At 39.4% G+C, this 25001-nt stretch overlaps 2 long non-coding RNA genes across 5 annotated transcripts in view; one reads left to right on the forward strand and one right to left on the reverse strand.

Annotated features, from left to right (window-relative positions):
• LOC144316379 (uncharacterized) lies at window positions 1-10342 on the reverse strand. Of its 2 annotated transcripts, none has more exons than XR_013382311.1 (3): window positions 8999-10342; window positions 1388-1480; window positions 1-1121 (listed from the first exon to the last, which is right to left on the reverse strand). It is a non-coding gene; the product is annotated as an uncharacterized LOC144316379 (long non-coding RNA). The 2 variants fall into 2 exon arrangements; XR_013382310.1 differs by lacking the exon at window positions 8999-10342 and adding an exon at window positions 1826-2715.
• Window positions 2140-25001, forward strand: part of LOC144316378 (uncharacterized) — a 27919-nt gene continuing 5057 nt past the window's right edge. Inside the window, exons 1-4 of one of the 3 annotated variants that reach the window (XR_013382307.1) lie at window positions 2140-2391; window positions 11046-11099; window positions 12080-12380; window positions 23040-23296. This is a non-coding gene — a long non-coding RNA (uncharacterized LOC144316378). Of the gene's footprint in view, window positions 2392-11045; window positions 11100-12079; window positions 12381-23039; window positions 23297-25001 lie in introns of those variants that run through there. The other 2 variants (XR_013382309.1, XR_013382308.1) reach the window with 2 other exon arrangements.

Here is a 25001-nt window from a genome sequence, read left to right on the forward strand (position 1 = left end):
TCATGCCATTAGGAAGACGTATTTATTTTCAGCAATGTAAGGGGGAAAGCATACAATTGGGGTGGAGAGAGAGGGGGACAGAGCGAGAGAGAGAGACACAGAGAGAGAGAGATCTGCTGCAGACATCACCTGAGTGGGAAATTACACATCCTGCACACACACGCACGCTCTGCACACACATGCACAGAATTCATCTCTGACAATTTAATTGTTTAATGGTAGGACTAACAAGGAATCCTTTCTAAAGTAATGGCATATAAAGGCTTCCTAGTGAAGTTAATATTCCTGCTGCATTTGATGGGTGTTTCCCATTTGTGCAGTTCTGCCCTAACAGACTCCTGGTGTTTGATGAGGGGAGGCAGGAGGGGTGGTGGCGTCTGTGTTCAATAGCAGAACCTGGTGTGTGCCTTAGCCTGTGACCTTAGCCATTAAAACAATACATCTGAGGCCACGACTGGCACCAGAGCAATTGCTCACGTTGGTTGTGATGTCTTGGCTTGCAGTCCAAGGATCTGGTCTTCTTGGACCCATGGCTGGGTGTTTTGAGCACAGAGCCCTTGCCTGCATAGTTGTCCGTTTTCTCTTAGTTTCCTAGAACCAGGGTTTGGCAGCCATTTGTGCTGAGGTGTGAGGACTTCAGTTTGACCAGGCTTCTAGATAATGAAATGAATGATGTCTCAGCTGCTAGGATTTGAATCCTCATCTGGAGCCACACAGTCTCTTCTCATATTTCCTTATGGTTCAGCCTTTGCTCATTTCTGTGCTCTAATTGGATCCCTGGGTGGCCTGCCTGTTATAGCCATATACACAACAATGGAGGCTCTGTGGAGGAATAACTATGTCTCAAGAAATATAAAGTTCCCAAAGCAATCCCTCATTTGGTAGTTTCCATTCTTAAATCAATACATTTTACATTCATTACTCTGGTTACTTGGCCTCGAAAACAAAAGTTTTGTTGCCTGTATCAGAGGAACCCAGTGGTAGTGGTGGAGATAGAGTTTGACCACAACAGAGAAGGCGGTTTGCTCTGGAGCGTGGTTTCCCGTTGGTTGTGGAACAGCTCCCATGCTGTCTGCTTCTCTCGCTGGAGCTCTATCTGTGTCTTTCAGTCTAGGAAAAGGCTTAGTAGGCAGAATTGAAAATGACAGACTATTTTTAACACAAGCTTTATACCCCACAGTTCTGGTTCTTACTTCTATTATCATTACTTATTCATAGACTTTTATTCCCAAATATCATTACCCTTTACAGTAATAGGATCAGCAAAACAACCACTTAAAACAAAACAAACAAATGTAGGAATCCAAGTCCCACTCATGGCAACATTTCCCCCCTCTTGCCAGTGCTCTGTCTCTCTCTGACTACCTGTGGGAAAAGGAGTACTTACCAGTTAGTAAGAAGCTCTGTTGCTTCAGAAATGCAGTAGGTAATGATATGAAGGCACTGAGAGTCTAAGGAAACAGAAAGGAGGTAATGAAATCTGAAAAGCAAACAAACAAGAGAAGGAAAATGAAGTGGACGAAGGTGGGAAGTGGAAAGCAAACGAAGAATGCACAGTGTGTGTTGCTTAAATTCAGTTTTAGCAGAGGCCAACACCTATCTAAAACAGATCTTATTTAATTTACAGAGACTCTGAAGCAGGATTGTGTAATTATTCCCTATCCAGCAACAACAGCTACATGACCTGAGGGCCTACTATATGCCAGATGCTTTCTAAAGGTTATTTGATTGATACCACTTTTAATAGTGGGCATGACTACCTCCATTTTACAGTGAAGGGGACTGAGGCTTGGACAAGCTAACTGGAGTGTCTAAAGTTGCATACCTCAATTGGATAGACCTGGAATGTCAACTTAGATTGTTTGAATCCAAATCCTATGTTCATAAACACTACAATTTTTTCAGACTGACTTCCACTGTGCCTTATGCCTTGCATCTCACTTGGTCATTTGTCTTTCCACTTGTATATTTATTTATGTATACAACGTATTGTTCCAGAAATGATTTAAGATGGTATAAATGCCTTGGAGCTATGCACGCATCTAAGCAGCTTGCACATGGTTAGGACATTCTATGTATTTGTAGATTGAGCCATGGAACATCAATTGTCAAGAGTTTAGAATTCTTTCACTGTGGAATTCTCTTCCTTTTTTATCTTTAAAAGTAGGCCAGCCAGAAATCCATCTGTGCAGGCTTGGATACAGGAACCAGAGTCTGGACTAGCTAATCTCCCCAAATCTTTTCTAGGCCTTCTCTATTACCATGCTTTATGGGAATTACTTCTCTTTGGTAATTTATTACAGAAATGTGAAAAGTGAATTGGCAGGAAGAAAAAAGGATAACTTTACCATGGAGTAACCTGGCAAACACTACTTCAGGCAAGTGCTGAAGGTCAGCATCAACAGTAATAAGTCATGTTGATAGCATGTACTATTGATCCAGTGTATTGAAGATAGCACTTTACCTCTGTGATCTTCCTCCCCAAAACCCATAACTTCAGTCTAATTGTGAGTTAAACATCAGAAAAATCCCAATTAAGAGACAAATTATACAAAATACCATGCCAGTACTCCTTAAAACTGTCAAGGTCATCAAAAACAAGGAAAGCCTGAGAAACTGTCAGTCAAGAGGAGCCTATGGAGACAGGGTGGCTAAATGTAATGTGGTGTCCTGAAACAGAAAAGGGACATTAAGTGGAAACTAAGGAAATGTTAATAAAGAATGAACTCTAGTTAAGTATCATGTATCCGAATTAGTTCATTAATAGTAACAAAGGTACTATACTAAAGTAAGATAATAATAGGGGAATCAAATCTAACACTGTCTAGGGGTGGCTGAATGGCTCAGTCAGTTAAGTGTCCAAGTCTTGATCTTAGTTCAGGTCTTGATCTCAGGGTCATGAATTCAGGCCCTGAGCTGGGCTCCATGCTGGGTGTGGAGGCTACTAATTAATTAATTAAACTGTTCTAAAAAATAAAGTTTATAAAAGTATTTGCTTACACACACACACACACACACACACACTAATTGGCCAAGATTTTTGAGAGAACCAATGGGATGACTAGAAGTAGAATGTGTGTCCCTGTATTGAAAACCTAACCCAACAATTGAGATGGATAGCTTTTCCTCAAATTGATGTAGTTTTGCTTCCTGTTGATCTCTGGATTTTTATTATCAGCTTTTGAAGGGTCTACTGAGTTTCTGATGACCTTGAGTAACTAAATGCCATTGCAACATATACTTACGGAGCTTTACTGGCTCTAGGATACATATAATTCCACTCATGTTCCAGACCTTTCAATGATGTAATCCTGTACCCAGTTCACTATTGAGCTATTCCAATGCCTTTGTTTAGTTCTTCAGAACCTAGGAAGCATTCCTGAATCACTCCAGAAATTGATCAAATAATTATTTCAATCTGAAACTCTAATGCCATATCCTATTTGGTTTACTTTTTATTGGAAACTCCCAATGTCTTATATGTAGCTGTACCCACTGCAATATCACCAATAGAAATCACAGATGTTTGCACATCACATTACAGTTGCTGTAGATATCGCAAAATATCATTTACACTCATGACTAATTTGAAATTATAGTCGTTATTAGATTTGCTACTGTATCTTGATATTTAATGCATTAATAAAGAAGTACATGTATTACTGTAGCAAACATTTAAAAATATTTTGATAATTGTATTTTAATATAATTGGTTTTCTCTGTAATCCTATGGAGCTTTTAAAATACAATTAAAAACATTTTTTCTGAGAAAGGGTCCAAAAGCTTCTCAGACTCCCAAAGAGGCTCATGGTGTAAAAAAGATTAAGAATCTTTGATGTAGTGGAAAGAATACTGAACTGGGACTCATGAATCCTGAATTGTGTAATCTCCATAGAATCTCTTGACCTCTAGTTTCCTCATTTTTCTCACTCTTGTGTACCTTAAAAAAAAAAGTCAGAGCAGATCAAATCAGATAACACATAGGGGAATGCCCGTAAATTGCAAAACCATGGAACTGTAAGGAATCAGTGCTATTGTTATGTTTTGGCCATTAGATAAAAATGACTTTTTTTTTTTTACCAGGGTTTTAAATGTAGTTAATTGCTAGGAATATTTCTCACTCAATGATTTAGACCATGCTTACATGAGCAAAAGGAAATGGAAAATTGAGTCAATTCTCTGGATAATAATTCATGCTAATAGGTTCCTACATTTGCTTGCAACATCCAGATAATCAAAGAAAATGTGTTTTAACTTGAATTATCAGCATAGCTCTATCACAATTCTCAACTCTATTTTCAATGTATAGACTCAAATGCCAACAATAAAGTTCTTAATATTAAGAGGAGTAGAATTACTTTCAGACCCCTATTCTAGTGATGTTACTCCAAATGTGCACACTGAGATAGCTCATGTGTTCTAAGAGACATTGATGGTTGTGCACCAGGACATGTGCATATCATTGATTAGAGATTTCTTCTGTGCTGGGTAGACATTTTCAATTCCATTTGTATCCACAGACCCTAAAGCACTTGGACTTCTGTATAACACACATGTCTGAGGACAGTGTTGTCTAGTTAGACCCTCAGCAGTTTGCAAGTAGAGGACATTTTCAGTGAAAAGGCAGGCTTACCCTTGCTATACGGTGTCTAGATCCTAAGCAATCTATACATAACAATGGGCAGTCATGCTTTCAGGGAAGCTTACAAACCAAACTGTAAACTGAAAGGACTTGAATTAGTTAGAAGATCAAATAAGGAATTCAACTGGAAAATCTTAGTGAGTCTGATCCTTTCCACCCTCTGCTATAAAAGTAAGTTCATTCAGTCTAAAGAAATCGGTAATTGCATTTTCTTTCCCTGCTATCTCTTCCCACAACTTTTCATACCAACACAAATGTATGGGTTTAATTTGATTGAGGATACAATTACTTTGAGAAGATCTACTATATTGACTTGCTGGAAAATACTTCCAACAAAAAGAAAATCATCTGGGCAATAGACCATCACTTAATAGATAAAGCACATTACACACCGTGATAGTTTGCCAAGGCCACCATAACAAAGTTCCACCAACTGGGTGGCTCAAACAACAGAAATTAATTTTCTCACAGTTCTGGAGGCCAGATGTCCGAGATCAAGGTGTTGGCAGGGTTTGTTCCTTCTGAGGGCTGTGAGAGAGAATCTGATCCATACCAAGCCTTTAGCTTCTGGTGGTTGGTTAGTAATCATTAGCATTTCTTGGTTTGTTGAAACATCACCTGGATCTCTGCCTTCATTTTCACAAAACATTTTGCCTGTGTGGGTGTCTCTACAACCATATTTCCTCTTTTTATAAGGACATTAATTATATTGGATGATGGCCCACCCTAATAATTTCATCTTAACGAATTATATCTGTAATGAGCCTATTTCCAAATTAGGTCACAGTCTGAGATACTGGGGTTAGTGATTTAACATATGAATTTGGGAGGGGGGGGACACAATTCAACTCATAACACACACCAAGTGTTCAATATATATTTGAAACCCTGAACTAAAAGGTAACATACTTGAGAAGGGCTAGGAGGGCATGCACTTCTTGAGGAGACATATGGGCAAAGCTCTGATGACAGTATAACCATGTATATAACTCAGCAGCTAAATTAATACAGACTTCTACCCATCATTAGAGTAACTTTCGGCAGCAGTTTTTAATTTTTATTCTGAAGGATCTCTTAACGGTCTCCTGGGATTTTATCTAAAAAAGAAGCTTTACATGAGTTACCCAGGGGTAAATCTGACTTTCTACTGTAAAGACGGTCACGCTTATCCTATAGTTTGTCATTCTCTCTGGAACACATTGATTTTGTTTATCACGCAGTTTGAGGAAGGCATCCCTACTGCCTAAGGACTTAGTGTTGCTGAGAGTATGTCCAAAGCAGGAAGATAGATATAAGGACCAGCCTTTAATTGAAATAAATTGAGGGAATATGGTTAAGCCCAGACTGAGGTTCCAGATCAAATTTTATTTTTTTTATTTTTATTTATTTATTTTTTTTATTTTTTTTGTTGTTGTTGTTGAAGATCAAATTTTAGAAAGAACTTTCCCTTTACTAACTTATTTTCCTGAGATCAAGACCTGAGCTGAGATCAAGAGTCAGACGCTTACCCCACTGAGCCACTCAGGTGCCCCTTCCTTCACTTTTTAGTACTAATATACTATGTATATTAGTATAGTTAAAAAAGTCAAAGTTCTATAAGGCTTATAACTAAAACCAATGATTTCTATCCCACTTCTACCCATCTCCAATTATTACTACCTAGAAACAACTACTAAAGACATTTCTAGGTCTTTCTTTTGGTACTTCCCTTCATATTTCTAAATACCATTTTTGAATGTTCATTCCTTCTATTTTTCATTTTAGTTGTATCTGTTCTTGACTTCCCACCATGTAAGGTGAGGGTTTGGTTCTCTCATGGGTCCTCTTAGTCTTCCCTCTTTTCACCTCATCTTTTTTTTCTTTTTAAGATTTTATTTATTTATTCATGAGAGACAGAGAGAGAGAGAGAGAGAGAAAAGGGCAGAGTCACAGGCAGAGGGAGAAGCAGGCTCCATGCAGGGAGTCCGACGTGGGACTCGATCCTGAGTCCCCAGGATCAGGCCCTGGGCTGAAGGCGGCGCTAAACTGCTGAGCCACCCGGGCTGCCCCTCAGCTCATCTTCTTAATATATCATGATTTTTGGCTAGTTGAATTCAGATTCTTAAGTAGGTAAATACTTTCCACAACTCTCCATGTAGTGAACTATGACTACATATCCCTTTTTGTGAAGTTTTTTTTTTTTACCCTCTTGGATTGATAATTGCCTGTTGTTTTTTTCTCCTTACTTTTCTACGCATCTATTGTTCATGCTCTTGCAAACTCACTGCCGGAGTATAAATCTCCTTTCAATTATTCTTCCTTCTCCTCCTCATGTCTCCCGCCCCCATCTCCCACCTAACCTTCTACCTCTCGCCCATACACCTTCTTTCTCCAGGCATCCTTCCTGGAGCCCTCCATTTTCTGATCCAATCAGAGACCCTGGTTGCTCCCTACACTTACTGCCTCCAGCTGTCATTCAGGGTCTTCCATTATCGTCTTGGGGTTCAATTTGCCTCATTCTTGTGGTCAATCCCTTATCTCTTGTTTCTTAGATCTCATCTATTTTTCTTTCAAACTTCCTTTCTTTTGGTGGATTACATTTTTAAGTAGCTTCCCAAGAAAAGACACATGGGGCGGGGGGGGGGGGGGACATTTTCTAAGGCATTGTGTGCCAATTGTCAGTTATGGACTGTCAGCTCTATTGTCCCACTTTTAGGGTCCCAGAGCTGGACCTTATAAATACTTTTCCTTTGCCAGCTGGAGCAGTGTTAAGTTTCATCAATGGAAGACTCTGGAAAGACATTGAAGGCAGAACAAAGGGGCTTTTCTTCCTGGCTCCCATGGGGAGCTGCCAACAAATGTGTAGGGAACTCAGGGGCACTTGCCCTCCAGCAAGTTTCTCCTCTCACCTCCAGCAGGTAGGTAGCAAGTGTCTCCAGTTCATCTGCCCGTGACTCCTACTAAGCCAGCTCCACCTCACTCCTGTGGGTGGCATCCTACACATTGGCGTCAGTGTGCCGCACCCCAGTGGGCAGTTTCCCATGGACCAGCTTTGGCCCATGGCACCCTAGTGAACTTCTCCACCAGAAGAGGACACAGGCTTTAGCTGTGCTTTCTATGAGGAGATCTGGACTTCAGCCTTTGGGAGAGGAGGCTTTTCCAAGTTTATTCCTTCCTTGTCTTGGGGTACTTGCCCCAGAAGCAACTGCTCCCTACACTTAGTATTCCTGTATACTTTCGGGTTCTCTTTTACCATGTTAAGCATCTTCTACTAATTAATAATTTGTCATATTAAACTTTCCCTGCATCTGACTATATACTTTACATATCTGAAAATTTGTTTATCCTCTTATTTTTTAAAAATATTTTATGTATTTATTCATGAGAGACAGTGAGAGAGAGAGAGGCAGAGACACAGGCAGAGGGAGAAGCAGGCTCCATACAAGGATCCTGATGTGGGACTTGATCCCGGGACTCCGGGATTGCGCCCTGAGCCAAAGGCAGATGCTCAACTGCTGAGCCTCCCAGGCGCCCCATCCTCTTATTTGATTGAACACTTGGTTAGGCAGAGAATTCTGGGTTGAAAATAATTTCCTTCAGAATTTTTGATACTGCTGCATTTATTTCTATTTTCCATTGTTATTATTGAGAAGTTTACTGTTGTGCTGGTTCCCATTCTGTTGTATATGACATTTAAAAAAAATTGGAAGTTTTCAGGATCTTCTTTTTATTACCGGGATTCTGAAATTTCATGATGTGTCTCGGAATGGGCAAGGTGTTAGGAATACTCTAGAAACTCATGTCACTGAGTTCTAGGATATTTTCTTTGATTTATTTCTATAATGGCACCCTCCTCTTCATTTTCTCTACTTATTCCTTCTGGAATTCCTATTGCATGGATGTTGGATATTCTATACCGGTCTTCTAGTTTTCTAAATTTTCTCTCTCATTTTCCATCTGGGTTTTCCTTTCCTTTCTTTTTTTTTTTTTTCCGGAAGATTAAGGCAACCCTATTCCATAGTCTTTCTCTGCTGTTGTGTATGTATGTATGAATGTATGTATGTATGTACGTATGTATTTTTGCTATTGTGTATTTAAGAGCGAGGCACTAAGAAACTGTATGGAAGCCTTCTTGTGAATGGTGGGGTGGGGGTGATGCCTCTGGAATGGTGGCTTTCATTACAGGGTGGCAGGGTTGGACAATGTTATAAGTTCCCCCAGCAGTCAGTATACGGGAGGCTCTTGAGTTGGTCAATTTTCCCAGAGGAGAATCTTTCAGTCTTCTGTTCAGAGGTGAGGGTGTGTATGGGAGGGTGAATCAGCCTGGATGCCAGGATTCTAGGGAGCCAAGTTACAGAAAAGCAATGAAATTCTCACCTTTCATATGTAGACTTTGATCATTAGGGTGTATCCCTCCCCATGGCTTCCTGATATCCTTTGTCCAGAGCCACTTGATGGAGCTTCTTCCCAGAGCAAACCCCCAAGTCTTCCACCGGGATGGGAAGAGGTAGTCACTCTGTGGGGTGGAGGAGGGGATCTGTGAGTTCTAACCACTTCCTATACAGATTTACTCTATCCTTCCTTTGTAAGGTCTCCCTGACCAGCTCTTTGAGGTCTGTAACACCCGTAATTTCTAGGCTACCCTGGGGTTCTGTACAGTTGATGGTCTTGCTCCTGGGTTACCCTACTTTGCTTTGTGCTGGTTTAAAAGTTTTAGTTTCTCTTAGCTAGGAAGGATTTTACACTCATCTATTCACTTTCTAAATTCTAACAGGTTACACTGTCTCCTCTTTTCTCCTCCTTGCATTTCCTGATTTGTGTCTTTTAGGAACTCTATTTCATGTTGTGAGGCCCTGGAAGGAACTAGAGGTACATATGTGTTCACTGTGTTGTGTTTGATCAGCAATCTCTTTTGCTTCTTACGGTTTTATTATAAGAGATAGGGGATAGGAAATCATTTCTCCCATTTGGCTTGTGGGGTTGAATTAGATGGAAGTGCTATATCTTCCAGAAGCAAAGCTTACTACTGAGAATAGAAGACTTGAATCAAAATATGAACATAGAATATATATGAATGAATATAGAATATAGACACTGAGGACCTCAAGCATCAACATTTATGGGAAATTAGAAATTCACTGAATGGCCAAAATAAAAAAGAATTTATATATTTCACGATAACATGCTTCTTGATATGGATGGACTAGTTAAATCTTTCAAATCTCAGAAGATAATAGTTGGAAACAGAAAGTTACTCCCCTGATGTACCTAAATAAGTTTGCTATTTAAATAATTTATAAAAGACACTGGGTTATGTTGGCAAATTGAATTTAGATAAAATATTTTAAAAATTATTTATAAAAAAGAAAATTGGCTCATTAATTTCTTTCTCAATATTTCCCATGTTTGGAGATTTCTATTTATTGTCACTCCTCTCAGATTTCAGAGGAAGAGAGGAAGAGTCAGAGAGAGATGAGCAGAGGGGAGCAGGTTACATAAGGTAGCATACCTCCACTTGGACCCTTAGAATCACTCAGCGGTAAATGTACACAGTCCCCAGCAACATGTAAAAACAGTGTATGAGGTCTGCTTCTCCTCACTCTACCAATAATCTCAAGTAATTTTAAATTCCTTAATTCTTTTTCTTTAAAATGGCTTTTTCTTTACGCAATTTCGAAAACTTTAAACCAACATACTTCTAAATTTCTCTTAAAAGTGTGCTTAGTGAGTGATATCTTTATTCTCCGAGTCAATATTTCATTGCTTTAGAGGGAGAGCAGATACTAGCTAGAAAAACAAACTTACTGCTCAGTTCTGACTGTCAGGTTTTTGTGTTTGGTTGGTTGGTTTTTGCATCTTGAATGAGAGAAAAGTCTTAAAAGCCAGACTTGGTTGAGACATTATTAAGACTTCTCTTCATTTATCAAAATCAAAGCTTGGACACCCAAACATAAAGTTTGGCATAAGAGAATGTGGACTGGGAAATAAAGCAGTGTCTCCTTGCCTGGAGACAAATGAAGGGTGAAGGATGGAGTGGAAGAAGGAGGAAGATTCGGGAGGTAGAAGACTAGGGTGGAGATACTACTAGATCCCTGAGAAAAGACCCAGCAACCCTACTCCTGTGCCTCCTTAAAGGTGACACATGCCCGTGAGGTCACAGAAACCCCAGGGCAGCCACAGATGGGGCAAGGAGACAGACTATCCAGGCTTGCACTTCCCCTTACAAAGGACAAAGGTCCACCTCTTCCCAGTTGAGAGTAAATAAGGCATACCATCACCAAATTCGTGGCACCTTGCAATTTTGTCTTCTGTTCACAAAATGTTATTTTAATAATTATAATAGGTAATATTTAAAGCTTTTCAAATGGACTCTGCTAAGCACTTTACACGGATTATCTCATTGTGAGTTTTTTTTTTTCTGCAGTAGCCCCCTATAAGAGGCAGCATTTCACGGAGGGAGTACGGAGATTTAAAGAAGGTAATACCTTGCCCACGATGCTTGTCAGTGAGTGGTAGAGCCAGGACAGGAGTCAAGATGTAGATGTCCACACTCTTACTCCTTCCCCAGAACTGCCTCTCTGGCAGCCCTCTTCTTCTTTCCTCCCCTCACTCAGAGCCTTTCTGCTACCTTCCTCCTCCTCCCAAATCAAAGAGGGTAAGCTCTGTAATTAACCATCTGTATTAGTTCAGAGTTTGAGTAATTGCAGTGTACAGAGAGTCCCGACTTAGGTTGGTTTGACCTACGATTTTTCAACTTTATGGTATTGTACAGGCTATATGAATTCAGTAGAAACCATATGTCAAGTTTTGAAATTTGCTCTTTTCCCAGCTAGTGTTAGGCTGCACATTCCTCTCGTGTGATGCTGGGCAGCAGCAGTGAGCCACGGCGCCCAGTCAGCTTCATGATTCCAAGGGTTAACAACCAACACACTTACAACGGTTCTGTATGGCAGTGTTTGGGGTTCATTAAATTACACGAGAGAGTGAACACTTTATTATACAACAGGCTTTGTGTCAGATGATTTTGCCCAAGGGCAGGCTAACGTAAGTGCCCTGAGCACGTTGAAGGTAGGCTAGACTGAGCTGAGATGTTCAGTAGGCTAGATGTATTAGATGTGTTTTCCACTACTGATATTTTTACCTCGTGGTGAGCTGATTGGGATACAACCCCATTGTAAGTAAAGGAAGACCTGTGCTTGAACCTCATTCATACTAAACTGTTACCTCAGTCAGGCACTTAAATATTTTTTAGCTTCATTGAGATATAATCTACATATTGTAAAATTTGCCCATTTCAAGTGTCCAATTTTCAGAAATTTTGGAGCCCTGCAGCCATACTTGTAATCCAGTTTTAGAAGATTTTTGTCACCTCTAAAATTCTCTCATATCTATATATAATATAGACTTGTAGACACCCTCAACTTCAGACAACCACTAATCTACTTTCTGTTTCTATAGATTTGATGTTTCAAGATACTTCATATAAATGAAAGCATACCTGATGTGATCTTCTGTGTCTAGCTTTCTTCGCTTCGTGTGACATTTTTGAGATGTGTCAAATTCATCCTTTTTTCTTGATGAACAGTATTTCATTGTGTGGATGTACTCCATTTTGTTTGTCTCCTCACTGGTTGGTGGAAACTTGGAGTTGTGTCCATTTCTTGGCTTTTGTGAATCATGCTGCTATGGATATTCATGTGTTCATTTTTATGTGGACAAATCTTTCATTTCTCTGGGAGTGGAATCACTGGCTCATATGGTAAGTTTGTGTTTGACTTTTTAAGAAACAGCAACTTGTATTTTATTTGCATCTCTGAATGTGGATTTAAAGACTTTTCTCTCAATTAAAGGAATTTCAACCATCAGTAAGCTAGGGAGAGACATAAAGTTGGAGAGATGGTGGACTCTCACTGTAGGGAACTCTGATTTCATTCTTTACCGATGCTTTGCAGAGTGCCTGAGGCCCTCACTGAAAATGGGCCCAGGCTATTCGTGCCACACAGTTCCTTTCTATTTTGGTTAAGTTGGCATATGATGCTGAGATCAAGTCCGGCTTACCGTGAAGGCTAAAGAAGACTTCTAGAAGGGCTAGTACTCTACAAGTCATCCACCAAAAAGACTTCTCCCTCCGGACACAATGGTGGCCCACGGATTGAATTCAGCCTGCAGGCATCGATTATTGGCCTTCACAAAGTTTTAAAATTTAAATTTGAATGTTTACGGATTGTTCATGTGTTCCCCATTGTACTCCTATTTCTCATTACTGTCTATTGACTAACACAAGAACAACATTGGAGAACTCATGCTACTTGATTGCAAAACTTACTATGAAGTTCGGGTGAGGCAGATTAAGGAGGGCATATGCTGTGATGAGCACCGAATGATGTATGGAAGTGTTGAGTCACTAAATTTTATACCTGAAACTAATATTACACTGTATATTAACCAACTGGAATTTAAATAAAAACTAAAAAAGAAAAAAAAAGATTATAGCAACTGAGACAGTGTGTTATTTGGTGAAAGAAAGGACATACAGATCAATAGAACCAAACAGAGAGTCCAAAAATACACCTGCTTTTATGCGGGCAATTGGTATTTGACGAAGGTGGAAAGGCAACTCAGTGGAGAAAAGACAGTCTTTTCAAGAAATGGTGCTTAAACAGTTGGACACCCAGATGTAAGAAACCTACAAAAACCAAACCAAACAAAAACTGAATACCTCTGTTCTTCAAAAACACTGTTAAGAGAATGGCAAGAAAGCCAAGGATTAGAATAAAATATTTACAAAACACATTTCTTCTGAAGGATGGTGACCACATGACCACATGATGTATATAAAGAACTAAAAACACCCTCAGTAATAAAGAAATAAATAACCTAAAAAATGGGCAAAAAATATGAACAGGCATCAAGATATCACATCAAAGAACATATGCAGATGGCAAATAAACACATTAAAAGATGCTTAACAACATTAGTCCTTAGGGAAATGCAAATTAGAATCACAACGCATTATCACTATGTATCTATTAGAATGGGTAGCATTAACAAGCAAAACAGAAATACCCTTTTTCTTTTGGTGTGTGGGGGGATACAGAGAGGGGCCGAAGGGGAGGAGGGAGAGAGAATCCCAAGCAGCCTCCATGCTCAGCACAGAGCCTGTCGTGGGGCTCGAATTCAGGACCCTGAGATCATGACCTGAGCTGAAACCAGGAGTCGGTCGCTCAACTGACTGAGCCACCCAGGTGCCCCCAAAACACCTTTTAATATCAAGTGTTGGCAAGAACACAAAGCAAGTTGACCTTGTTGGTGGCAATGCAAAATATGACAGACCCTTTAAAAAACATTTGGTGGTTTCCTTTTTTTTTTTAAGATTTTATTTATTTATTCATGAAAGACACACACACACAAGAGAGAGAGAGAGAGAGGCAGAGACACAGGCAGAGGGAGAAGCAGACTCCATGCAGGGAACCCGACGTGGGACTCGATCCTGGGACTCTAGGATCAAGCCCTGGGCTGAAGGTGGCACTAAACTGCTAGGCCACCAGGCCTATCCACATTTGGTGGTTTCTAATAAAGTTGAACATATAGTTATCGTATATGATCCAGAAATCCCCCCCGAGGTATTTACCCAAAAGCAATAAAAACTAATGTTCACATACAAGAAATTATAAATGCTTATAGTTATTTTATTTATAATTAGTCAACACTGGATGTGGGGGAATGCCCATCAGCTGGTGAGTGAAACCAGTACATGCACACAATGGAACACTACCCAGCAATAAAAAGGAACACACCAGTGAGAGACACAACAGCATGGATAACTCTCCAATGCATTACACAAAACCAAAGAAGAAGACTCTGAAGGTTAAGTACCGTACAATTCCATTTATGTGACATTCTGAAGAAGGCAAAACCACAGAAAAAAGATTGGTAGCACAGGGGGTTTGAAAGTAGGGGAGAGACTGAATATAAAGAAACATGAGGAGGCACCTGGGGTGGCTCAGTGGTTGAGCATCTGCCTTCGACTCAGGTGGTGATCCCGGGGTCCTGGGATTAGGTCCCGCATGGGGCTCCCCATGGGAAGCCAGTTTCTCCCTCTGCCTATGTCTCTGCCTCTCTCTCTGTGTCTCCCATGAATGAATAAATAAAATCTTTAAAAAAAATAAACATGAGGACACTTTTGAAAGGAAGGAGCTGCTCTGTATCTTGATTGTAGTGGTGCTTATGTGAGTGTGTCATAACTCACAGGACCGTTCACTGTACACTGAAGATGACAGATTCCATTGTATATATTCTGAAATTATTCTTTAATGAGCCTGAAAGAAAAGCCCATAGGACTACTTTCAGCTCTAGCATTTATAAGATAGTAAGTAACCCATCCGTTCCAGGTAACCTTACAATATGGAGACAGTATCTCTTTTTTTCACTATTATTAAGTATTCATCCTGAGAAAGGGAAGGTTACCAAACTGAGCTTGTATAGAAGATGTTCACAATTGCTGAGTATCTCCTTAGCATAAATCTCAATAAAGCTTTTCTGGTTATATTTATAGGCATGCTCACATTTTTACCTCCCTAATATAGCTGTTAGGAATATGAAATCTTTTCAGTTTCCACTTCAATGATGAGCATTTTTCATTTAAGTGTTCTAGTGCACATGCAACATAAAGTCTGTTGTATCACTTTATACCTTTTGCAGATCATGTTTAATTTTGTTTGCCCAGAATGTAACAATGAAATTCTAATATATATATATAAAATTAGAAGTTCCATTATTATATATATGTGTGTGTGTATATATATATATACTCTATTCATACTTCACATTCTTAAAGTAACAGAAGAGACTTAATGCACTTCTGTCCTCTGAGGAAGCTTGTGGTAAAACAAGAGAAACATTATGAATAATTAAAAATATGATATTTACTGCAGGAGAAAGATAAATCTTTGAGAAATCTCTGCCAGCAGAAAGCTTCATAATCAGGTTCCATATCCTTATAAATAAATTGCTAGTCTTTTCAGGTGTCAAGGGATTTTACAGTCAGATATTAATGAGATAAAGATGCTCAGCTTGGTCATTAAGGGGGAGAAGTTACTTCTTGTTAATTTTTATCATGAGTTACTTCTTGTTAATTCTTATCATGCTTCAGTGTCAGCTAACAAGTGGGTTCCGGATGCTTAGGTTTGGGCCAAAACTAGAGTTATAAAAAAGATAAGGGGGACCTTAGGCTGAAGAATTAGTTTTGAGAGATTCCATTTCAAAAAAGTCAGACCTTGGGAAAAACTAATTAGGAAATTAGTTTTTCTTTAGGAAATTAATTTTTCTTCATCATAGAAATCTGATCTCTTTCATGTGTTTGGCCATTTGGCCTATCATTCTTTTACATATTATTACAGAAAAACCTCTCTCTTCTGTCAGTAAGGAATTATGGTGAATATAAGAAAGTAGTTAATCAATCTGGCCAATCAATGGATACAATAATTAACCAGGGTTCAGTAGACTTGGGATCCAGCTACACTGTGGCCTTAACTAGCTGTGCAGCCTTGGACAAGTGACTTTGTCTATCTGGGTCCTCAGCTTTCTCCTGAATATGATGATGTGATTGAATCTGATAATCCCTAAAATAAATCATAGTAATTTTTAATAAAGATTTTATTTATTTATTCATGAGAGACACAGAGAGAGAGAGAGGTAGAGACATGGACAGAGGGGGAAGCATGTTCCCTGTGGGGAGCCTGTTGTGGGACTTGATTCCAGGACTCTGGGATCACGCCCTGAGCCAAAGGGAGATGCTCAACCACTAAGCCACCCAGGTGCCCCTATAGTTCTAAAATCATTTCATTGCATGAAACATCAATTTTCAAATTATTTGAACATGATGTATAAACCTATATTAAATATAATTATGTCCCTCATAATTCAGAATGCGTTTCAAAACCAAGCACACTTTAGAGTCATTGCTATTAAGGCCTAGCAAAGTTCTGGTTAAACAGAAGTTTCAGACTAATGGAAACCTCATTAGACTAGCTTTCACAAGTGTCTCACACAAATATAAAATTTTAATTGTAATAAAAAATTTACCCTCATTTTTATAAAACAAAATCTAATTCTGCAATTAACCACAAGAGAAGGGGATATGAATTCTTTATTCATAATTAGGAAGTTCACATATAACATTCTGACAATTGTCAACTAGTTCAGACTCTTTCACTAGTGTGAAATGTAGATTATCAGCTAGTGTTTATAAAAAATTTAAACGAGAGAATTTTCTGATTGGCTCCAGATAGACTCTAGAATGTAATACATTCTATGCATTTTTTTTAGTTGACTGATTTAGAAGCCAACAAATTAATAATTAAAAAATACAGTTAACTTCTTTTAACTGGGTTAAGCTAATTGAAATTGTGATATTTTGGATAAGGACTAAGTTGAAATTTACATGTCCTTCCCTCACGTTTTCCCTTCATTCTAGTCCTCCTTCACCAAACATTTATTGAGTGGTTACTATATCAGACTTTAATTTCGAGATAACTCAAAAACATGGAAACCAAAATCCCTGACCTTAAGAAGAGACTCAATCTATCAGGCAAAGCATCTAATTTCATCATTATAAAATGATGTGACAATTTATACATAAGCTAGGAGGAGAGAATTCACTTACCTTGTGTGCTCTCTCTTTCACATATACACACACATACACACACAGTTTGTTTGAAATGACCATTTCATATTACACTTGATTTTTTTTTTTTTATGATAGTCACACACACACACACAGAGAGAGAGAGGCAGAGACACGGGCAGAGGGAGAAGCAGGCTCCATGCACCGGGAGCCCAACGTGGGATTCGATCCCGGGTCTCCAGGATCGCGCCCTGGGCCAAAGGCAGGCGCCAAACCGCTGCGCCACCCAGGGATCCCATATTACACTTGATTTTACCCAAAAGGTCGAGAAGTGATGACCATTTCATATCAAAAATTTTTAAAGATTTTATTTATTTGAGAGAGAGAGAAAACATTTAAAAGACCCTGGACCCCGAGATCCTGACCTGAGCTGAAGGCAGATGCTTAACCGACTGAGCCACCCAGGTGCCCCTCACATCAAATTTTAAAGAGTAATTTTGAACCACTGGAGCACTTTTGAAGCACAAAAGTTACATACATATAACATCATTCTCGTTGTTTTTGAAAGCAGATATAAGAATCCTTACTTTTTTGAAAATCCATATGCTTTTATAGTTGGTATTACTAGGAGAAATTGAAAGTAATAAAAACATATTCAAAATCTATTTTAGGGGCGCCTGGGTGGCTCAGTTGGTTGAGCATCTGCCTGCCTTTGGCTTATAAGGGTCATGATCCTGGGGTGCTGGGATCGAGTCCTGCATTAGCCCCTGGCCGGGCTCCCCCTTAGTGGGGAGTCTGCTTCTCCCTCTCCCTCTGCTTTTCCCTTTCCCCCTCATGCTGTCTCTCTCTTGAGTAAATAAATAAAATATTTTTTTTAAAAAAAATCTATTTTAGGTGAAATGATCATTTGTTTTTGGTGAAAATAAAGAGACAGGTGTTTTTCATATATTTCTGGCTAGGAGTAAAAATTGGTACAACCTTTCTGGAGTGCTATATAATATGATTTATCAGAAGGTTTAAAATGTGCATACTGTGATCCAGCAAGTTTATCTTAATAACTGAAGATGAATGGAAAGATTCAGCTAGTAGTGCATACACATTTAGGATTGTTATTTTTTGTGGTTGCTGTTGAATTGACCCTTTTATCAGTAGGTAATTGCCCTGCTTTATTGCTAAGCATTTTGGGTGGGGTAAGATTCTGTTGGTCAATGGAGGGATACAAATAAATTCCTGTTATAATAAATGGGAATCTAGAAAAATATATTCTTTAACTTAACTATTCGAAACAGTTGCTCCAATTCTGCTTGAGCCTGAGCAGGTACATGTTAGCAATGAACAAAGCTACAAAATAGCTTTCTATTATCAATAGTCTGAGACACATGACTTCTAATTAGGCACAAAACAAACAACAGTAAACTTCACACATTGTTTATAATCATATTAGGGATTTATTACCATATAAATTGTTTCTGTAAAATACATATGACTTATGCTATCCAGTTGGATAAATTTTATTGCTTTCCTGTGGTTCTGTGCTTTATCTTAATATTATTTTTGAGCACCCTTTTGAGTTCATATCATAGCATTTAAAAGTCATTGGTACTAACTAAGCAGAATGCCTAACACAAAATAGAGAAACTAAGCTATGTTGCCATCTTTAGATCAAATTTTCCATCCCTAATTATCTGGTTATTTTGATGAGAATTAATTGAGCTCAAGGCTGTGCTGACACCTTGTGTCTAAATATATTTGAAAGAAATTTTGCAAAGTCAAAGAAATCTGAATACGAAGTAACCACATCAACTTCATCAATCTGATGGTTTTTGAGTTTCTTCTTAATTATATTGATTCACCATTTCACTTTCTGTTTGCTCCCACCATATGTCCTATTGCCTGGTGTTGCAATATAGAAACATGTTCATGTCCCAAGTAACAAAATCATATTATAAAAGTAGATCTCTTTGGGGCACGTGGGTGGGTCACTCAGTTAAGCATCTGTCTTGGGCTCAGGTCATGATCCCAGGGTCCTGGGATCAAGCCTCACATCAGCTCCCTGCTCAGGGAGGAGCCTGCTCCTCTCTCCTGCTTGTGTTCTCTCTCACTCTCTCTCTCAAATAAATAAATAAAATCTTAAAAAAAAAAAAAGTAGATCTCTTTAAAACAAAGTCAGCTGCAGAGTCTCTGCTTTGCCTTCTATTAAGGGGTAGAGTCGAATATCACTCCCCTTGAATCTGGGCTGGCTAGTTGGCTTGCCAGCTAACATTTTTTAGACCTCCAAAGACCACACTTTGATTGCAAGCCTGAAGATGCTTGAGAGTAGATTCCGCACCTGAAGTTTTTATGGGTTTGGTCAGGATTTAGCTCTAGGTACCTGCTACTTCAGAAGAAACATCCTAAGTGTTTTCAGAGGATGGAACCAAGAAGGGTGGTGATTCTACCAAGTTGAGAGGGACCAGTATATGGATCTGGTCAAGAGTTACTCAGTTGGTCCTAGAGGTAAATCTAATTCATCTTGGGGGGGAGGGGGGGTGGGCTCAGAATGCATCCATTAGGATGAGGCCTGTAAGTCTGTATTTTTTTTTTAAGATTTTATTTATTTATTCATGAGACAGAGAGAGAGAGAGAGAGAGAGAGGCAGAGACACAGGCAGAGGGAGAAGCAGGCTCCATGTAGGGATCCTGATGCGGGACTTGATCCCCAGTCTCCAGGATCACGCCCTGGGCCGAAGGTGGTGCTAAACCGCTGGGCCACCTGGGCTGCCCATGTCAGTCTGTATTTTTAACACTCCTCCCTCCCCAGGTGCTTCTTAAGCATGTGAACATTTGAGAGCCATTGATATTAAGAATTGAATTGAAGAGCCTGGGTCTTTTCCCTGTCCCTCCCTGCCCTACATAACTTCTCAAATGCCTGTCAAGACATTTCACTCTATTGCTGTCAATGAGAGACCCATGTAGAACAGAATCAAAATCAAGGAAAGAATCAGAAGGAATTTGACTAGGAGCAAAGTGATTATGTCTGTAGTGGCCATGAAAGGCAAGGACAACCATCCACTACTGGTTTTCAAGAAATAAAGATGAAAACTTTTTTTTTTTTTTTGAAAACTCTTTAAAGTAAGACGAATAATCAAATTCATTTTCACCTTTTAAGATTTCCTATAGCCAACCGATAATCTGTACAGTACTGAAGAAGGTTATTTGGAAAGTATTCTCAATAGCAAAGGAGGGTGAAATGAAGAATCAATCAAAAGAAGACCACATGACTTTGAAAAAATAGGTTAGTGGTTAAAGCTAGGAGAGAAAGCTGAGGAGCTGCAGCAATCCTCCTAAGGATGGCTCAGACCATGTAAACAGGAGTAGAATCTCTGTCCATTTTTCTCTAAAACCATACTTAAACTCTCTTCTGAAACAATAACCATGAACCTTTCTGTAATAATTTTGTAAGTCTGATACTCAAAGGTCATGTGTTTCCTTCCTTCAGCAGTTAAGGTGGAGCAACAGTAAGTGGCAGGAAGATCTTAGTTATATGGTCCCAACTGAATGACTACAGTCCCATTCTAGGCGTGCTTATCCAACATGTAAATATGAAACTTTCTTTTAAAATATGTCTTAAGGGGATCTCCGGGTGGTTTAGCTCCTGCCTTAGGCCCAGGGCGTGATCCTGGAGTCCTGGGATCGAGTCCCACATCGGGCTCCCTGCATGGAGCCTGCTTCCCTCCCTTTGCCTTTGTCTCTGCCTCTCTCTCTCTCTCTCTCTGTGTCTCTCATGCATAAATAAATAAAATCTTTAAAAAAATAAAATATGTCTTAAAGTTGAACTTGTAACTATGACCAACATGATTTAAAATGTTTTACCTATAAAGCAAGTATATACAGAAAAGCACTTCGGTAGAACCTGCTAATTTTTCATGAATGTGTAACTTATCTTTTACTAATCAACTTTGAGTTGTCACTCTCTTAATAAGTGATGTTCTTCTTCTCCGGCTGGTCCCGACTAATAAGACTAAACAATCACAACTGATATTTCCATATGGTCATTTTTTCTTGGCTTTCTCCCTTATATAAATGGCAGAGGGGTAACAAGAATGTATATACTCAGAATTGTTGGTTTATTCATACTTAGAAGTTTACAAGAGAGGAAGCATCTTCCCTGGACCTATAGAATATTCTCCATGCAGTTGGGTGTCTCAAATATAGCAGAAAGGTTTATATATTAAATACTTCCTAGGGATTTCCCTAAAAGTCTGTGCCAGTATGTTCTCCTTTGGATACAGAGTTTACCGAAAGAGATCCTACAACCAACTTTAAAAGGCTATCTTTTAGAAGAATTAAGCATACAATAAAATTGTTATATACTCTTGGGTTATATTCACAGAAAGTACACAGTAATTGATATTTTTCACAGAAATGTGCTAGTAGGGAAGAAAAACCAAGCATGCTAATAATTAACAATACTGAAATTCTCATTAAGTATTGGCAGATGTTGGAGCGTTAGTCTGAAATTAGCAGAAATTCGTCTGCCCCTTGGCAGCAAAATTTAATCCTTTTCTTGATGGTGACAATCTAACCTTTGTAACTGATAGTCAACATAGAGAGTGCATTCAATTACACATATAAACAATGTATTTTAAAAGATTGTGTTCGAATTATATATAGGTCCAAACTAGTTTTTCCAATTTGATGCCTTTGTTCAAAAACATTTTAAAAACTCTTTTGGAATTTGCAGGCCTCCCCTGCAATCCTCAAAGTACGTCAATTATAGTTCCTTGAAAATGGGCTCAACCCTAGGGAAATCCCTAAAAATACTACTTGGTATCTAGAATTGTGAATACGATACAAATTCAAACTGTAGGTTAAAGCTAAGTCATATCCCTTAACAGTAGGGAGCAGATTTTATTTCCCAGAGATGGTTGCCACCTTCTATCACATCTGCCACATCCTATTTATACCTGGATAGACCTTTATCACTGTGTTAATCGACAGAGAATGGAGGAAATGACACTCTGTGACTTCCAAGGCTAGGTCATACAAAGGCCACACACTTCCGCCTTGGTTTCTCGGGATCCTCGCACTTGGAACCCAGCTACCATGCCACTGAAAACCAGTGAGCGTAGCTGACAGCCCATTATTAACTACCAGGCATGTGAATGAGCCCTTGGATGATTTCAGCCCCCACCTATTGAACCATTTCCAGCTCGTGATTAGCTCAGCTGACACTGTGTGGAGCAGAGATGAGGTGTCTCTGCTAAGCTGTGCCCAAATGGCAAATTCATGAGCAAAATAAATGATTGTTGTTCTTTTACGCTGCTAAGTGTGGGGTGGTTTGTTACTCAGCAATGGAGATTTGGAACAGATTTTGGCACCTGGGGGTACAGAGTTGCTGAAACAAAGCCTGAAATGTGTAGCATTGGTTTTGGGACTGGGAAGTACGCAGAAGCTGGAAGGGTCTTGAGGAGGGGATTTGCAGGGACCTAAAGGACTCTAAGGCTGTCAGCAGGGGCTGAAAAGAAATTGAGGAATGTGTTATTGGAAGTGGGGGTGGGGGTGGGAGGAGAAAGACCTTCATTTTGCAACGGTGGAGAGTTGTGCCTAAGGTCACCTGCTGTAATATGGAAAACTAGGAAATGTACCTAAGGCAGTCAATAATCTGGTTAGGGAGATTTGCAGACAGAGTATTGGAGGTGCCAGCTGACTTCTCACTGGCTCTGCATTAGAAAAGAAATAAAAGAAAGAACAGTAAATTTATAAGGAGCTAGGAATTGCTGGGTACGAAAATTAAACTGTTTCTCATTTTCAGCCTCTCCAGATGGTGAATGATGCTCAAATTAAGAAACAGCTTCTGGGCAAATTAGTGGTGCTGCAAAAAATGTGGTCTAAATATGAAGCCAAGGGCATAACACACTGGCAATCTTTGTTAAGACCTCGGACATAGTGGGCACCTGGGTGGCTCAGCTGGGCTCTGTGCTCGGCCGAGAGTCTGCTTGAGATTCTCTTCCTCTGACTCTTCTCCCCACTCCCCTCTCAGGTTTTCTCTCAAATAAATAAACAAAATCTTAAAAAAAAAAAAAAAAAAAAAAAAGACCTCGGACATACTTAAGATGGTGTTTTAGAAATCTTTTCAAATAGATAACAAGATCTTTTCAAGATCCTTGGGTGTTGTCTTATAGACCACAGAGGTGCCTAAATAGAGAAGGGCTTTTCTAAAGATATTTGTGGTGTGGCTTTTCCCTAAATGGCATGGATTGGAAATTAATACATAAAGAGCCCACAAAGTTGAAAAAAAATTACACCGCCTGGACTAAAAGGAAGAAAGATGGTACACAATGAAAAGAGGCCACTGGACCCATAACCGTGGTTGGGTAGGCAGCAAGTAGTCTGGTAAAACTCCTCGGCGGTAAGCTTGGGCTTACATCTAAAGGAAGGAACCTAAATAGACCTTTATGAATGATGGCCAGGAGTAGGAAGAAAGTGAAGCTCCGTGGCTGCTGAGGCCAGCTCATAAGAATGCCATACACCTCTGCCATATTCTCTCACAGTGCTTGATTTGGAGCCCAGCTGCCAGGCTGTCCGGAAGCCCAGGCCCCAGCTGAGGTCCCAGCTGACAGCACCAACCACCAGGCATGTGGATGAGTCTTCAGATGATTCTAGCCTCTAGCCATCAAGTGACCTGCAGCCTTTGAGTCCCCCCAGTCGATGCCATGTAGACTAGGAAGCAGCTGTCCTTTCCATGCCACTCACAAAATGCAGACTCGTGAGCAAATTCACACAGTTTTCAAAGCCACTTAGTTTGTAGTGCTCTTTTATGCACAACGGGAAACTGGAACAAGGAGAATGGATATGCACATTGTGGTATATCCATAGTATGGGATATTATTATTATCCAGCCATAAAAAGGAACAGATCACTGAGACATGCAACAACCCAGATGAATCTCAAAGAGCTGATAATGAACAAAAGGAGCTGGACAGGCAGAGTATGTACTGCATGATTCCATTTATTTGAAATTCTAGAAAAAACAGAATTAATGTAAGATGAAAACATTGAGCAGTGGTTGCTTCGGGGTGCAACTAACAAGTGATACAAGACAACATTCGTGGTGGATGGAAATGGTCTATGTTGTGATAGAGATGGAGGTTGTTAAGGTGCCTCCATAGTCAAAATCACACAGCTAACGTTTGTGTATTTCAATGTATGTGAAATTTATCTTAAAAACTAAAAAATAATAAAAACTAAGTGGGAGTGGGGAACAAGTGAAGATATAGAGGATGTAAGAATGACAAAATATTGTTAACTATTAAATCTGGGGGAGCAGTACATAAAATTTTATTTTTCTATTTTCTTTACTTTGCATACGTTTTAAATTTGCTGCCTATGTTCAACTGGCTACTTCTAAATCTCAATTTCCTTGATAATGTGTACTTCCTTTTTGACATCGCATTCATGTATTAGATCCTTATTGAATTCTTTCTGATGTGCTCTCATCCCAATGAAGAACCAACCACCATAGCGTCTGAGTCCTTGGCACCATTTATAGGCTTCTATAATTGCATCTTTAACAATTATTTGCCTTGTGTGGTTTTCAGGTCAGTTTCCAACAGACTTCATTTGGGAAAGAACCATATATTTTCTGTATGTATGTATGTATTTAAAGATTTTATTTATTCATGAGAGAGATAGATGGCATGTGAGCAAGTGGGGGGAGGGGCAGAGGGAGAAGGAGAAAATCTCAAGCAGACTCTGCTCTGAGTGTGGAGCCCAA

The sequence above is a fragment of the Canis aureus genome, chromosome 6 (assembly GCF_053574225.1).
Source record: "Canis aureus isolate CA01 chromosome 6, VMU_Caureus_v.1.0, whole genome shotgun sequence".
Lineage (NCBI taxonomy): Eukaryota > Metazoa > Chordata > Mammalia > Carnivora > Canidae > Canis > Canis aureus.